We start from the raw sequence: 17771 nt of genomic DNA, 5'->3' as shown, positions 1-17771 counted from the left end.
GTTGTGAAGGACCTTCAGCTCCAAAGCCAAGCAACCACGGAAATGGTGACAGCACCTGACTGCAAAAGGAAGCACTCATCTTGAAATTTCCTATCTGCTTTCTCTTTTCCAAAGCTTCACAACCTATGTCAAAACTGGGGAAGAAAATCTTCCTTTTTTAAAAACTTTTTTAGTACTAGGCTGATCTTCAAATGCTATTAATTGTGGACAGGTCTATAATTCTTCCTTATAAATACATCAATAACGGTTGCAAAGAATATGAACTAATCAAAAGTCTCTTCCAAAGACTCAACCTAACAGTCAAATGTCTATCCCAATCAGGGATAAGCAATAACTGATGTACACTTCTTCCAATTATTCAAATATCTGTCATTTGCCTTGTGCCTAACAAGTCTCTAAGAAGCTTCTGTATGGGAATGGAGCGTGAGGGAAGTACAGTTATTTAAAATGCTAACAAATGACTTTGCCTTTATTAACTTCCTTGTTGTAGCTGGCTAAAGTGGAACATCTATCTGAAATATGATCAGTTTGGCAGGTTATTAAACTTATTAGGACGGGGGAGAAAAAAAATCAGTTCTGAGCGAATAGTACACTGACGGCAGAACATTGAAAACTTTCTGAAGTTGTTGTACGTGCTCTGGTTAATCATGAAACAGTTACTGAACAAAGGAACGAAGAAAAAGAAGGGGACAGTGACAATTCGCTTTATGGCAAACAAGTCAGCTCTATTGGCTGCAGAAGTGCAGCAGTAAACTTTCTGGATTTAGTAGCAATGCTGGTAAGGTAGTATATTTTAGATAAAGGGAAAATAATAAGAAAGAGGCATACAGATCACTTTAAAAGCTATGACAATTTTAAAAACTGCGAATAAACAATGCATTCTGATGGATTAATACAATCCTCTGCAAGAAACTGTGATCTACCTCATAAGAAGGTTGCCTTTTAATTCCTTTCCTCCCCATATATTAGCGTATATTCACTAAGTCCTCCAAAGTCACACATTTTTTGACCGAGAAAAGTGTTTTTGCACACAGTACTCTTATCTTTCATAGTGATTGGTGAGACGTTGCCTCAGGTTCAACATAAAGCATAAGCAGAGCCTCATTGTTATAAAAAGCAATGACACGAAGAATAGCAGTTCTCTTTTTAAAGTTTTGGCACAGGAAATGAGGACAGGTTTTGAAGTGTGCTACAGCAACCCGTTATCATAAAAGTTATAAGAAATAAACAGGGCATCCAAATTCTCTGAGGGAAATGAATTAGAAGTTTACATATCAAGTACTCTTTGTTCTACTTTAGAAATGCTAAATTACTATCAAATTTCTTCTTTCACAAAAGTACAGAGTAAAAGTGAATTCTTCGCTTATTAATTTGGGATGGTAAGCCCTTGACCAAGATGAAGTTTTGGTTGTCACTGAACATGCATTTTTACATGAAAAATGAACTAGAGTATTCACTGCCCCTGTCAAGCAGCCAAGATATGAGGAAAATGGTCCCAAAATAAACCTTTCTTGCCTTCTTAGCTAGAGAAAGAATGACTTCAAATATACATATATCCATGGTCCAAAGTTTTGAAAGTTATTTAATTTACTGATTTAAGAACAGTAATGATTGCAATAAATACAGAGAACACCTTTAAATATTGTGTTATTATGACAGGCCTCTCCTTACGTTCAGAATACTTGCAATTCTTCCTAACAATGATAAAAACTGGAAAGTCGGGGTATGAAGATGTGAAATATATTAGCAGCTTTCCCTCTATGAATAATTGTCCTTTCAGAGCTATGTAAAAAGAAATAAAGGATTGGCATGGGTGAGTAAGGACTACAGGAATAAATGAAGGCATTTGATGCCACTTCCTGTAGTACATTCCGTTTTCTGGCAACATTAATAATCCATTCAAGAGCATAGACTATTCTAGCCCTCATCCTCCTGAAAATAAAACATGAAATCCTCAGACTGGCCAGAAGCCAAGCCCGTTGGGCACTTAAGGCCTTCCTGGGTTTCTTGTAGTACTGGATTTCTGAAAATAGCCAGGATTAGCAACAAACCACAGAGCACTGCCATGTGGTGCTTAGAATGCCAATACTTCTTCTGCAGAAGGTTTCTACTTTGACCAGAAAGCAAAATTAAAGAAGCAAGAATGGGCCTAACTAAGAGCATCTGAGAAACACCTTATTTCCTCCACTGAAAATCATATATGTTCCTAAATTTGGAATATTTCCTTTTACCAAATTCCAGGAAATGCACAGACCACGGTTTTTAAGGGTCTGTGTTCACTTATTAAGCTTCCAGTACAGATTCTGGTCAAAGAGATTTGGCATACATTTGTAGCATTTCAAAAACTGACTGGTAAAATTGAACTACCATAAATATTCTCCTCAGTTGTATTCCTCTATGGGACTTTTAAAATCCGTTCCCCCCAGATTTTGAGCTTGAGGGGGAGGGGACACTGCACTTCCTTCCCCTGTTTCACGTAAGTACTGAAGCGATTAGAAGGGCTGATTAAGGACAAAATGAACCAAGAGATTATTATTGGTGCCTCGTGGAGTGTTTTACTTGCAGGACGAGGAAAGCCTTGAAAACCAGGACAGCAGGAGTGGAAAATTGGTGCCAGCTTTTGCTGAACTACCACTCTGGTGGCTCAGACTGCTAAGACAGTCTGTTATTAACACAGCTGCTTGCAATTACTGCAGGTTCAAGTCCCACCAGGCCCAAGGTTGACTCAGCCTTCCATCCTTTATAAGGTAGGTAAAATGAGGATCCAGATTATTGGGGGCAATAAGTTGACTTTGTATATAATATACAAATGGATGAAAACTATTGCTTAACATAGTATAAGCTGCCCTGAGTCTTCGGAGAAGGGCGGGATATAAATGCAAATATATATATAAAAAAAACAACTCTCAGCTGCAACTCTTAGCCATCAAGGCTAAAGGGAAGGGATGCTGGGAACTGAAGTTCAGCAATGAAGTACAACTGGGTTACTACCTCTGCTTTTAGGATTTTAGAATTTTGAAGTCCAAGAACCTTTCAGGTGCATACCAAAGCAAGAGAAATACCGGTGGCAAGAGAAAAATTTAAAAACCAAAGCACCAGGATGCGTGATTGTCAGCAACTTCAGGGGAAGATCATCCCAAAAGACAAGACAAGTGATAAAACTGTGGCTCCTTTCACAAACATAGAAGCAAACTGCCTCACTTTATTTCTATTCATTTTTGGGCTCCTCCTCATTTCCTCCTAAGTGCTTTCTTCTGACATGTCCTCATGAAAAAGCCTGTGCCAATGCAGAGGCAACTCAGTTATTCTAAACAGTTCCAGTTTTAAAGGCTTTGTTGTTGTTGTTGTTGTACTCCTGACACAATTTTTGCTGTGGATACATTCTGGCACACATCACCAATTTTGTGGTTGCTGTCACAGTCAGGGATCAATTTATGCAGATGGACAATGTCAACCCTGAAAGAAAGTCAAGTTCTGCCAGCTGTGCTAGTTTTGTCACTGATGGGCACATTTTCAGTGCTTCTGATAACAAGGGGTTTCGAGTGGCTGCACAATTTACTATTTTTATTACCTTGATCGAGTGCCTATTTCACTCTGACTTTGCTTGCATTAGATGCCCTAATGTTTTCTGCAGTTTTACCATCTACTTATGAATTTTGCTGACCATGAGGATAGAACTCGACTCCACCCACTCCAGTTATTAACTGCCAGCCATGCCATTTACTTGCAGTATTAGCTGAAGGTGCTGCTCACAATTATCATTCCCTTCTGCTTTGTTGTACACCACTCCTCCAGACCTGAGACTTGTCAAACATGTTGTCTATGGAGATTCTCAGTCATCCAGGTCATGGTTGAAAAAACACCTTTGGCACATGTCAAACAGGTTGTTTTTGAACACACGTTTTGCATTCTTTCAGAAGAGTGGCAGACTTGTGTTCAGAAAAAGCCTGGTTAACAGGTCACAAGTATGGAGGATTTGTGCTCAGCCTGAGGGGTGGGTGGTGCTTCCTCTTGTTTCACCCCAGGCATCCCACTCTGCTTGCAACTTGTTAATCAAGCAACTTGATAGAGAGCTAAATTTGCAGCTCAAGCATCCCAATCCACCTCACCCTATATTAGGGAGAGTGATTACTGGTTGCTTTCTCATTAGCAAGTGGGAGAAGAAGAAAAAACAGGGGAACCATTTCCATGTTAACTTGGTCAGCAACAGGTGCATAAGGACAGCATTCCTCATCTGCCCGTTTACTGCCACAGAACAGGAATTAGCAATAGGGACAGGACAATTTATGCCAACAGGCTGGTTTAAGGTCTGAAGGATCCAATAGTTGGAACCAAAGTAAAAATCAGAATTTGCATGTTGACTTTGATGTATCGGGTAGACATCACTATTACTATCCTTTCCACTACTTTTCTAATTCCCCAAGGCTTGAAGCTTACTTTGTTCTCGTTTTGGGAATTGCTCTACGTTCCAGCTTCTTTGTGAAAAAGCATGGCTAGGTTCTAATAACAGTGGTAGAATAAAAGCAGCAAGTGTGGTGTCACAAATAATGTGAACATCCATCAAACTCCAGTCACTACCATACATATATCCAGCAGGGATTTTACTGGTTCCACTTCTGTTTTAAAAGTAAAACAAGTATACACTTTTTCTGTTTGTTTGTTTGTTTCTTACATAAATTTAGGGACAACAAATTTGTTATAAACAAAATGTGAATTAATATGCTAACCTTTTATCAAAGAGTCCCTGTGTATTCTCACTTGAGTCCATGATCTCTGCAGAAATGAGATACTATTATTCACAAAAAACGAAGGAATGGTTCCAGCACAGATGACATTATGAATATGAATCCCTGTTTTGCTCAGACTATTTATATTAGAGGCAACAAGCAATTTAAAAAAACAAGAGGTTTGTTATATTCATTTTTATACTATGTGCACCCAGACTGAATGCAAATAAATAACAGAAATCAAGAAAGCTGAATATTAAAACAAGGAACATGTTGAAATTCTCCCTAAATTGTAAAATTAGGTTCCACAAATCTCAAAGGTGCACAACTTCTATTTCTGGCAAATAACAGGTTTTGCTTCCGTTATTTCAATATTCGTTTGTCTATTATTTGCAAAAAGAAATTCTCTCCTAACGGAGCAGTGTAGTCTGTTGATTTTAAGCCTGATGCTAAAATAGCATATGAACTCTGGGGTGGATAGACCAAGCTTGCTTAATATCACTTCCTGTTTGTGTTCATCTTTGATTTCTCTTGGGGGGAGGCAGAGAAGAGAGAAAGAATTGCGAATGGATAGAAAAAAGAAATGAGTGATTAAGTCAACATGTTCTAAAACTTGCAGTTTTAATTTGTTTCTTTTCCATATCTAGACTTTTATTTTGTCTTTTTCTTCCATTTTGGCCCAAAGTTCTTTCCAAGTTACCAAAACAAACATTCAGAAATATACAGGAAAATATTGGCTGACATATGCTAAATCCATCAACAATTATGTGTTACCAACTTGGTGAGCAGAGAAAAGACTTCCTCTTGTTATGATGCCCACAGAAAAAAAATCCCTGAGAAAAGTTTGCTTTATTTTTAAAAAGTACGCACAAAACAATCCACAAACACATTTTTTTAAGGATTAAAATATTCAGGGCTCATCCACATAGCAACCTTAAACTGCTTACCTCCTATGATGAACCCAGCGGGAAATGAAGCTAGCTTAAGAATTTGTTGTGTGGATTTTAATCTGTTGGCTTTGGCAATGATAGTAGTCAGGTGTTTTGTCCAGACAGCAGTTACCATGGATCCTGATTTACAGATCCCCGATACTCCCACCCCCTTATACCCATGCCAGGACAATCAACACCAACACCAATCATGTTCCTTTTTGTGGGTGGCTCTTTAACTCATAGTTTCATTTCTCAAGCTTTTCCATCGATCCTATTCTAGATGGAAGGCAGTGACCAATGCCTGGGCCGCTGAAGGAGGGTTGGCTGGCTGGCTGGAAGAATGACTGTTACAGCACACATAAGGTCAGCAGTGGTGAATGACAAAGAACTGCCATCTTATCAATATACAACAGAAACATTAGGTTTTATATAGATAATACGTAATTTCAGTTTAACATTTATCTATCATGTTTATATAAAAGTCAGGATTACTCGCTCTGTGTCTATTTTTTTCACCATATTACGTTTCTAAAAATCGTATGCAGCACAGTATTAGAATCCTATTTGTATGTATGACCTATTTAACTAGGACATGGAGAGAAGGTAATATGTCACAAACACACACACCATTCTTCTATTCAGGGAGTTAATTTCTGGAGGGGGAGGACGACTATATCTTGATCAAGTGTCATTCTTAAGATTAAATGTTGATACTAGAAAGGGTCTTGCAAGCAATGCAATAGCCTCTCATCCTGTCCATTGTTTTTTCATACTGTCCTCTATTCCTTAAGTCATCTCCCTCTCTCTCTCCCTCCCTCTCTCTCTCTCTCTCTCTCACACACACACACACACACACCGCCCTCTTATGTATTAAACCAGGTTGGGTGTAATGGAAGTAAAGTAGCAGAAGAAAGAAGAAGCAATAATTTTACTTTTCTCTCTTCCACCATTCTTTTTAGCATTAAAAAATACCCCCACCCAGTCAGACAGCCAAAATGTATTTAATAAGTGCACATCCATTTGATTTAATTCTCCTATGCTGTGATATTTTCAGACAAGGTCTTTATTGTGCTATCACATTGCTTCACGGAATGGAATTTTGCAGGAGAGCCGAGCAATTGCCTAAAATAAAATACATAAAAGGCATAATTGCAGCATGATAGCTAGAGCCAGGAAGATGATAGATATAGACCATTAAAGTTAAGATAAGTAGCTAATAAGCCAGGAGTTCATAAGGAACATGGAACTAGACATTCATACTAAGGTTCAATTAGTTAAAGGGCCATATTTAAGCAGTGCAGTAATATACATAGGATGATTTATTTACTGATATTTCCATCAGTAAATTCAATCTCTAGCTCCCACTGGTCACCCAAAGTGGAAAAAAAAACCTTGATGAGTTGCTACAAAGCCAATATGGACATTACCAATCTAGTTAACCTGGTTCTTTCCACATGCAGGAAGCTATTATCTTACATCACATTTAACTAACCTTACAATTCCCATACTTCCCAGTTTAGTTACTTACAATGATGTACTCCTAGCAACCACAATTCATATTTTATATTTCATTACAGAAGGCAAGATTCCCCAGCTACTATCAACAATATTTTTTAAAAGAATGAAATGAATTTTCTCTGAGTCATATGTTAGACCCAGTCCTCTCTTTAAAAGGGCTCATACAGGGCTGTTAGCACTGCCTATTATTTATACCTTTCATTATTAATGAGTCACTGCAAGACAAAAGCCTTGGAACAGCAGGTAAACATATAAAATATGTTTCAGATGTATGAAATATAGAAGTATTCTGAAAGATTGTGGGGAGGGAGGGACATTATTATGAAGCTGAAGTTCTGGAAATAGTGATGGCTCGGGATCCAGACTTTGCCTTGGATATAGAAAACTTAGCAAACAGGTTCAGACTAATTAATTAATGAAAACCATAACCAGGTTGGGCTGCAAGATCAAGGAAAGAACTCATTGTGAGGCTAAAGTGAATCTGATGCTAAGCATACCATTTAAAAATGCTACGATGAGGGTAGTTATTTTTAGATCTCTCCTCAATAGTTATCATGGAGAAAGTGGGGAGAAGTAGTGGGATTTCACTGGGACAAGAGGACCAAATGTGACATCACACCCGTCGTCCTTAGGAACAATAGCAACAACCCAAAAATGTCCTCTGAAGGCAAGACCCCTTCCAAGCTAGGGATTCCGGTTCTTTACACAACATTTTGGTTTTCCAGACAGTTGCCGTGAAAGTAAGGACAAAGGCGGTATTCTTTTTCCTTTAATTATTTTTTTTCTGGAAAGAAGAAAAGAGTGATGGAAGAAATGATGGGAAGATTTATAAATGGAAAGTTTAACAATTTACATGATCTGAAGAGAAACCAAAGAAAATAACATAATCCGAATCTCCTATAAAATTATATGAATGAAGCAAAAAGGTTATATGATAAAAGTTTTGTCAGGAAGCACCTTGCTTCCATCACAATCTGTTAGTTTATAAATAAATGGTGCAAAATATCCAATTTCCAATTATTCTTCCTCCTAATGGAATCACAGGTAAAATCAGGAATTCTAGCGCTCCTAATTACGCAAAGAAACAAGGCAAATATGTGCTTGCCTATGTTGCACTTCTATTTTTCTGTGTCAATAGTTGGCAACCCTAACAGAATAAATTACTCAGCTTTCCTTCCTCTGTGGCTTTTAGCTCCTGCATCTGTGCTACTCTGACGGAGATGGATTTCATGATACTCCTTTAAAAAAAAAAATGATCGTATTTGGTTTTATTCTAAACTATTGGGTCAGTTAACCACAAGATAGTCAATAAGATCAAGCCAAGATAATGCCCTGGTTCATACCACAATTAAACTAGTACCTGAAACAGAAATTTAAAAAGTTAATGACAGGAAGGCATTGTGACAGCAAAGGTGGTTAAGAGTAAAGGAAGAGTATCTATTTTGGAAATCAATAAGCCAAGCATGAGAACAAGCTCTCAGTCACACGCAAACAGCCTGAGAGGCAAGTGGAAACCACCACACTAACCCAAAAGAGGTTTTAACTTATTACTAATGAGAGCACCTTCTAGTAATGGCCAGTGACCAGAAAACCAAAGTGATGATGTTTTGCTAGAAAATCCCTCCAAAATTAAATCAGCTATTGAAGGAAATGAAATACAGCATGTTAAGAGTTTCAGATATTTGAGGATAGTGCTTCAGGCCAAAGATACATAGAAAAAGGTGATTTTATTGCAAGCACAAAGGAGTACAGCAGCCATAGTTAAGCTAACCTGGACAAAGGATTAGGAATGCCTACAAGCAGCTCTGACTTTTTTTTGTAGAAAACCTGTGGCCCAATACAGGTAGTCCTCATCTTACAACAGTTCATTTAGTGACCATTCAAAGTTACAACAGCACTAAAAATTGACTTTTCATAGTTATGACCTTTGCAGCACCCCATGATCATGTGATCAAAATTCAGCTTGCTTGGTAACTAGTTCATATTTATGAACATTGCTGTGTCCCAAGGTCATGTGGTCCTCTTTTGCGACCTTCTGACAAGCAAAGTCAATAGGGAAGCCAGACTCACTTAACAACCAGGTTGCTAACTTATCAACTGCAGTGATTCACTTAACAACTAGGGCAAGAAAGGTCATAAAATGAGGCAAAACTCACTTATCTGTCAATAGCGGTTGTAAATTGAGGACTACCTGTATTTTACAGTCCATTGTGAAATTTGCCCATTAGAAATCACTTGAGACATACAAGCAATGTATCTGATGTAACTCCTAGAATGGAAGCAGAGCAACAATAAAAGATGGATGTGGGGGCAGCTATTGTCTTAAATGCCCCCTTTTCCCCATCAAGACTTATTACATTATTTCTGGCAGACCAATTTCATGACTTGGGACAATATCCAAACTACCTAACAGAATCTCACCCAGGTATTTATCTCATTGTTGCCATGGTTTCAGATGCCACCTGGTGATAACAACACTGTTTATATTACTGGGAGTATAACTGAAAGATCAGTGAGTAGGAGATGGTCATAATGTACGCTTATAATATCTGGGCTGGTTTACAAAACTAACAGAATAAAATGGATTATTTCACTGAAATTAGAAATGAGATTGCTGGTTTTGAGTACTCTCTGATATTAAGATTATTAAAAAAAAGATTTTTATGCAATAAATCTGATTTCACCTATGCTCCAAATGTAGACCTGAAATAAAGAAAAAGAATTGCAAATACTATAGTATGAGTTTCTGGTAACATGAATTTGAAAGGAATGCAGGTGTTCATGCAGGAGCAATGGGCTCTCTTTGCAGATATGTTGATTTGGAGAAGTTCTTTCCATGAGAGTATTCAAAATAAAAACTCCCATAACTGCAATCCCAAGCAACACATTTAAAAACCTGCTGCTTTATTATATTGCATATACCGATTTGGGGCTTCACTGGTTTAGGACCACATCTATAAAAACGCTGGAAAAGGCTGCAATCTTGGGAAAGGTAGAAAGAAAGAGGAGAAGAGGTCAAACAGCAGTGAGGTGGATAGACTCAATTATAATAGCAATGGGTGCACCATTGGAACAGCTGAAGGCCTCGGCGAAGGACAGAAAATCATGAAAAGAAATCTATGTGGTCACTAAGAGTTGACTGCAATTTGATGACATATAATCAATCAAGCAATCAATCAATCAGTATCAATCAATCAATGTAAGCTGTTTGAATCTATGCCACAGAAAATGGCCAGCATAGCCTTTCCCACCCAGATCAGGGGTGAAATCTACTTACCTTCCTTACTGGCTCGGAAGTGCTTGCAAGTACACACACATCACATGTGCACGTAGACCTTCTGTGCATGCGCAAAACCTTCTGTGCATGTGCAGAAGGTGAAAAACACATTATTTCCTGGTTAAAACCAGGAAGTAATGACACCCCGGGCGGGTGGGCAAAGCTTCGCTCTGCCATCATTACTGGATCGCCGAACTACCGGCCACGATCGCTACGGGATCGCGCGATTCGGTCTAATCCGGTAGCATTTCACCCCTGACCCAGATGTTCTGTATTGGGGATGTTGGGAGACACGAGAGACATTGCAGTTAAAAGTATCTGGACAGCAACATGATACAGAAGAATGGACTCCAGGACTCAAAATGCAAATATTTATTTAAACTATTGAAAAGAGCACACAAATGAAGGTACACAAGATTCTTGAACTGAAGTGGAATATTGAAGAAACAAAGACAGGAACAACTATGAAAATCACTTCAGGAAACCTAATAAAAAATAGGAGATGTCCAAGATAACTGTGTGTTTGTCCATCGATTATTGTGGTTGCTTTTCAAGGTAGAGAAAGTGGTCAAGTGTGCATGTTCAAGTTGTGGAAAATGCCTGGATTACACGTTCCTCTTACCCCGGAAGCACCTGAAATAACAGCACAACATTCTCTGCTCTCTAAAGCAACCAGAGTCAAAGATCATATGTATAAAAGCACAGTCATTCCTGTACTTTGAACAAAATACAGCACCTAAAAGACTGAAACAACGTAGTGAGACTCCTTTTCACATTATACGTTCACTTGATCCTATATTTTCTTCTATACATATACTTGTCTCTATTCTATTCTGATTTATTGTGTAAATAAGTGTATGTAAATAAGGGGAAGGGGATAAAAAGTATATATTCTACTAACTAGCAGAATAGATTGGTTGAATACAGCTCAATAAAATATTATACTATAAGACTTCATGGGACATATGATGCTGATGAAAGTCTGTTTATACCACATAGTTTTAACTGCATTTTAGGAAGAGTGTTTTAACTTTTTAGGGGCTGACAACATGCTTGGCTTTCAAATGGCATGCTGTTTCCAAGATGAAATAGTGATGGTAGGACAAGGAAAGAGATACATTTGATTTAATTTAAACATAAACATAGTTAAAATGGATTCAATACAGACTGTATGATTATTCTTTGTACATTTATCTTTTTTTACTTTTTCACATTACAAGTGATAATTTGACAACTGATTCTGAATGGATTCAGTGGCCACAACATCTACATATACTCAAAGGTATGTGTAATACAATTTGTTGATGTGTCGGTGTTGGCTACAGATTTGGACAAGGTCCCCCCAGTCTCTATCGCCACCATTAAATAAAAAGGAGAACCAGAAGGTGAAGAGAAAATGTGGATGCATTTCTACTTCTCATCTCCCTTTGCCTGTGCAGATATTGAGATCAAGAAGGAAGAGCAGTATAGCATACAGAATATTACTGGTGAGTCAATACTTAGCAGGACTCCTGCTAAGATGAGCCTCAATAACACAGAGCCCTTGAATATGTTTCAGAAATAGTAAGTTATGGGTTTATTTTTAGAACTATATAATACTCCTGCTATATTTTAACATATCTCAAATGGCAGCCATGAACAGGCTTTCTTTTCATCTTAAAAACCTGCTCTGAAAGTCTCTCTCTTTCTTTCTCTTTCTTTCTCTTTCTTTCTCTTTCTCTCTCTCCCTCTCTCTCTGCAAGGCACAAATAATACATTTAGTTATGGTAGCCTGAATCTATGCAAGTTCTGTCATCAGTCTGATAACAAAAGCCTAGAGGGCACTGTGAAGGAAATGACAGCCTCCCGTTTGTTATTCCATCCGTCATAGCTTTATCAAAGGCATCCTCATATTACATTTTCCTTCACTTCCTACCAGCAACCAACATTCCACAAACAAGAAGTTTTGTCAGCTTTTGCTCCAAATGTTTTGTTCCATCACTGCAATTCCAGAATTCAGTCTATTGGGTGGACTTGGAATATAACTATTTCTGAAGTGTGTGTCACATGTAAAGCTTTTCTTTCTTTTCTTTCAAAAATTTTACTTTAAAAAAGGAAAAAGAAAATAAAAATAGGTAAAGGTAAAGGTTCCCCTTGCACGTATGTGCATTCCCGACTCTAGGGGGCGATGCTCATCTCTGTTTCAAAGCCAAAGAGCCAGCGTTGTCCAAACACGTCTCCGTGGTCATGTGACCGGCATGACTAAATGCCAAAGGAGCACGGAACGCTGTTACCTTCCCACCAAAGGTGGTCCCTATTTTTCTACTTGCATTTTTTATGTGCTATCGAACTGCTAGGTTGGCAGAAGCTGGGACAAGTAACGGGAGCTCACCCTGTTACGTGCCACTAGGGATTCGAACTGCTGAACTGCCGACCTTTTGATCAACAAGCTCAGCATCTTAGCCACTGAGCCACCACATCCCTCCAAATAAAAATACTGTTCATTAAATTCTATTCATGAACTTGAAAATTCATGAACTTATGAACTTAAAACTTGATCCTTGAATTATCTATTCATTTTTTGAAGAGTCCCCTCTAGCTCACTTCAATAAGGTTTGGCTTTTCACTTTCTGCTCTTACTTCACTGAAGCAGAAGAAATACTATAGGCGGTACAATTGCCTTCTCTTAAGCAAACTTGCTGATATCCTTAGAAATTCAAGAAGCTTTATCTGGATTTCCTGAAGTTTGGAAACAGAATCCATAATTCCTAGAGAGTTATGGTATGGTGCAAACAAGTATTGTTAAACTTTAGTTTATGGTGGTCTTCAAGAATTAGAGCTATATTTGAGACGTTAATGGGCAACATTTATTTTAAAATGTGGTAAATCAGTTCTACTGCACTTCTCCATCGCTAAACCCTCTTCCCCCAATGCTTCTTCATCACAAAAGGTCTTTTTTGACATGACATCTCACTTACCAAGCAGAAAGACCAAACAGGCAGCAATGTGAATGTGGTTTTGGCCCCAAGTAAAACCATTTTTACTTAGCCAAGCTTTACAATTTGAATCCAGTTTTGCAACATTAAAACATCAAGGGTTTCTTTTTTATTTACTACTCTAATTATAAAGTTTGTCAAACATTACTTGTAATTATTAGAGGGTTTTGTTGTTTTGTTAGTCCAGTTGTAGGGCTAGAAAGGAATGGAGCGAAAATGATTTAAATTAAATATTTAGGCACAAACTAAATATCTAAATTTAGGCACAAACAAGGTGCATATGGACATTTAATCCCATACACTTAGAGTAAATAAAAAGTATGTAAAAAGTTATATAATTAAAGTACATGTAGTTTCACACTCAGTGAAAACCTGCCTTCTCCGTTGAAAGGGGCTTTGCTACAATTAGATTCTGCACAGTACTTTCTTCACATGTTGTACCAGGGTCAGAACATTGAACAGTGAAAGTCTACTACTTTTTGGAAAACAAGGACTGTTGTAAAGAGTATGTTCAATTGCATGCAATTACATAGACTATAGTAAATCAGACACATGCATGAATGTTGCATACACTATGTATTTGTATACCCGTCTTTGACTATATAAATAAATGCATACGTTTGAGTTTATATCTCAATTTTGTCTACTCTAAAGCTCATCAGGAAGTAGTTCTGAATCTGCTGATACTGAGATTGCTGAAAATTACTGGATAATTGACTGATAAATTACTCCAATGTCCAGTTGGTCTAGGAACAGGAGTGGGTTTTAGTCCACTGTGGTTATGGAAGCTCAGTGGAAGACTTTGGGCCAATGGTTTTCAACTGGGTTCTTTATGAAGGATAAATAAGAGGAGTTTTATATACATTTCTTGAATTCATATACAAGAGATAGGATGTAGATTAAATATAAAAATAAAAATCAACCAGCAGGGATTTCTGACTACCAGTTGTCCATAGAAACAAAGCACATGAGATGAAATAGAGATATCAGGATATTCATGTAGTGAGAGCTGAGAGCTCTGTTCCAGGATTTTTTAAAATTTTAAAGTCTAACCATATGTATTTTGCTGAGAGTTATAGACGGATGTTAAGGCTGCAGCAGAAAAATAAATTGCACTCATACTGTATCTGTAGTCAGCCTTCCCCTGGTCTTCTTTTACTGGGCTAAGTGAGTCTTTCAATGTCTCAGGTAAAGAATTTAACCATCACCTTCTACCTGATACCTTTTAGGAGAAAAGTTTTTTAAAAATATAATGAAAATTTAGGGTTGCTTTAGATTAGGATTCTGAAATGTAAAAAGAAAAAAGAATCTACTAGATTTCTTTCATTACTAGATAAATGATAGTGATATGATTCAATCCCTTTTCAGGTTATTTCCAAGAGCCTTTATATTCTGTAAATAAAAGTTTATGATATTGAGAAATGATATATACACAACTGAAAGCTTAGCACAATAGGGGATGATAATCTTCTGATGTCACCCTTACTCCCAACTAATACTTTTCCTACAGGATTTTCCTTTTAATGTCTGATACACATTCCACTCCGGCATTTATTAATCCCAAAGCTACATAGCAACCAATGCTAACAACTCTGTAGATCTTCACCAATATCACTGCTCATACTAATACTATTGACAACTTACATCACAAATTGTATAGATTGTGATTTTTAATCCCTGCCTCTTTCTTACGTCCCATACGACTTGCTCACACTTGTATTAAATACATTATTTTTTAATTCAGTTTTATATAGCATACCAAGTTTTAACTATGCCTTACAATATTAACAAAACACATTCAATCAAGATCAAACAAAATATATTATGACTTTAAGTTACTTCCCCCAACCTGCAAGTGTTCCAATCGTATAGACTTTTTGAGTCCAAGAATTCTCAACAATGGCCATGCTTCAGTCAACATACCTGGATGCTACCAGCTTAGGAAAGGCAACCTTCATATAATTTGTGAACCCAGCATTCAAAACTAAATTAGAAAACGTAAGAACTGAAAGATGTTGCTACCATTCCTGCTATCATGCCTACAACCAAAACAAACTACCAGCAAAGGGTGGGGGAGAAGTAGCTTTAGTTTTCTGTCTTTGAAGGAAGCCAGATGTTTGGGGCAGCAGCTGAGGAGAAAAATGGCTCACAGCAGATCTCTATCAGTAAGGTCAGAAATCTATACAACATTCACTTCATGTTAGCTAGAATGACATAGTCTGGAAAGGCACAAATAATTATCGTAACACTGAAATGTGGACCTAAGACAAAATGAAATCAGCATAAAGAAACTGAATAATGATGAAACTATGAATAAATACCAATTACTTCTAAGACAACTCTTTCCACTAGTGTAAAGTTCTTTATCCTCTAAACATTTTCTTGACAAGTCCAGGACTGCTGAAAACAGAGCAGTATGTTTCACAAGGAAAGCTATGCAACATCTAGCTGAAGGGGAAGGAGACAAGGAAAGGGAAAGCAATTGTTGCCACATGGCAAAATAGCAGGTGCTGAGAGTTGGCTGAGGGCAACTGTGTAGGCATTTTAGATCATGCAAATCAAAAACCAGGTCCTTAAAATTCTGTCACTCTAGCAGCCTATATCACTCAGTAGCTCAGCAAAATAATAATAGATTTACATTGCCATCAGGACTTAATTAGCCACAAGGCTAATTAAACATATCTTCCCAAATCCAATAAATCTTAATGCAGTTTGAGAACTGCAGGCAGTCCTGCTGAATTTCCCCATTTAACTCACGAAGATCTTAGTGCTTTTCTTCTAGAATCTAGAAACTTTCACAACATTGACATCAATCTCAACTTCTCATTACTTAACCATGTTCTGTTTCCTTGTGTGAATCTATTATTTTCATCCTGAAATAAGTATTATAAATTCCAACCCCAATAATCAGATCTCTAATATACAGCTTCTCCATTTGACTAACTAGGTTTGGTACCAGTTTCTTGATGTAGCGCATGTAACCATAGAAAATGCATGCACATTGGAATTCCTTACTCCTGCATACAAAACTATTCATAATCTTGAATCTCCATCTGAGGCTATTGTATATTCTACTACTCAGAATGACAAGACTGGTTAGAAATAGATGACACAAGTCTTTACCGACACCTGATTATGAAAGTCTTTGTGAAAATTGGTTCACTGTCTCTAGCTTTTGGTGCACAATAAAAGTTGGGGTATGTGTGTCTATTATGATTTTTAAAGTTAATTTGACCTTTTAGATATTTTTTATTTTATTTTAATATGATTTTATTGAATTATTTTTGACAGAGGTTAAAATTTTGGACTAGGAATGGAGATCCAGATTCTAGTCACCTCAGCCATAGAAGCTCATTGTATGACTTCAGGCCAGTCACTCACTCAGCCGTTATTTCACAAGATTATTGTTGAGAAAAATGGAAGAAAGGAACCTATTGTGGTCGCGTTGGTTGATGATCTCTGGAGGGCTCGGGACAAGGGTTGCTCCTCTGTCCTGGTCCTATTAGATCTGTCAGCGGCTTTTGATACCATCGACCAAGGTATCCTGCTGCGGCGGTTGGGGGGTTTGGGAGTGGAGGGCACCGTTTTTCGGTGTCTTCGGAGAAGGGCGGTATAAAAGTGTGATAAATAAATAAATAAATAAATAAATAAAATTGCCATGAACTCCAGAATAAAAGGCAAAATATGAACTTAACAAATAATAGTTGTACCTTGACTTTTGGCAAACCAAAGGACTCAACCAATTTTCAGTACCAGCCATTTTGCCAAGTGCCAACAAATACTTCTAATAAATGGCTTAATATCTATTAGATGTCTAATATGGTGTGTTGGTAAAGGAACAAGTAAGAGACTAGGAGATTGTGAATTCTAGTCCTGCCTTAGGCACAAAGCTAGCTGATAGGTCACTCAACACTGACTTAGCTCCCTCCCTTTCCCAAAGTATAATAAATGAATATGGTTTAATGATTGAAAAAAAAAAGGAATAAACAGTCAATCTGTGAAAGTAGATCTAAGCTTAAGTGATAAAGCAGACTTAATCACATTACTTCAGCACACTAAAACACAAACACATGAAATTGCAACAATTTATGGAACATTGTGGTCCCCAGAATAAAAAGAGAGAGTTGAGTCAAACATTACAATTCTGGCTAGAAACACAGTGGTTCAACATTCTTCCCAGATATCTTAATGTCATGTAAATAGGTGGAGCTACAGCTATTCTGGATGGGACATTTAAGTTATGCTAAGCCTTTTTCAGAGCTTAATATACTTATTCTTTTTCCATCAAGAAACTAAACTGTTGTTGGTGGCATGACTCTGCAAGATTCTAAGGAATTAAAAA

General features: G+C 37.4%; 1 protein-coding gene across 12 annotated transcripts in view; it reads right to left on the bottom strand.

Annotated features, from left to right (window-relative positions):
- Nucleotides 1-17771, bottom strand: part of ANKRD44 (ankyrin repeat domain 44) — a 145585-nt gene that overhangs the window by 114628 nt on the left and 13186 nt on the right. Inside the window, exon 1 of one of the 12 annotated variants that reach the window (XM_058188159.1) lies at nt 4728-4757. The exons of the other annotated variants lie outside the window; for them this stretch is intronic. The gene's annotated coding sequence lies outside the window, so the exon portion shown is untranslated. Of the gene's footprint in view, nt 1-4727; nt 4758-17771 lie in introns of those variants that run through there. 12 annotated transcript variants of the gene reach the window in all.

This window comes from Ahaetulla prasina, chromosome 1, assembly GCF_028640845.1.
Source record: "Ahaetulla prasina isolate Xishuangbanna chromosome 1, ASM2864084v1, whole genome shotgun sequence".
In the NCBI taxonomy this organism is placed as follows: Eukaryota; Metazoa; Chordata; class Lepidosauria; order Squamata; family Colubridae; genus Ahaetulla; species Ahaetulla prasina.
The sequence above is the reverse complement of the archived record's forward strand: the minus strand, read 5'-3'. Positions and strand labels throughout refer to the sequence as shown.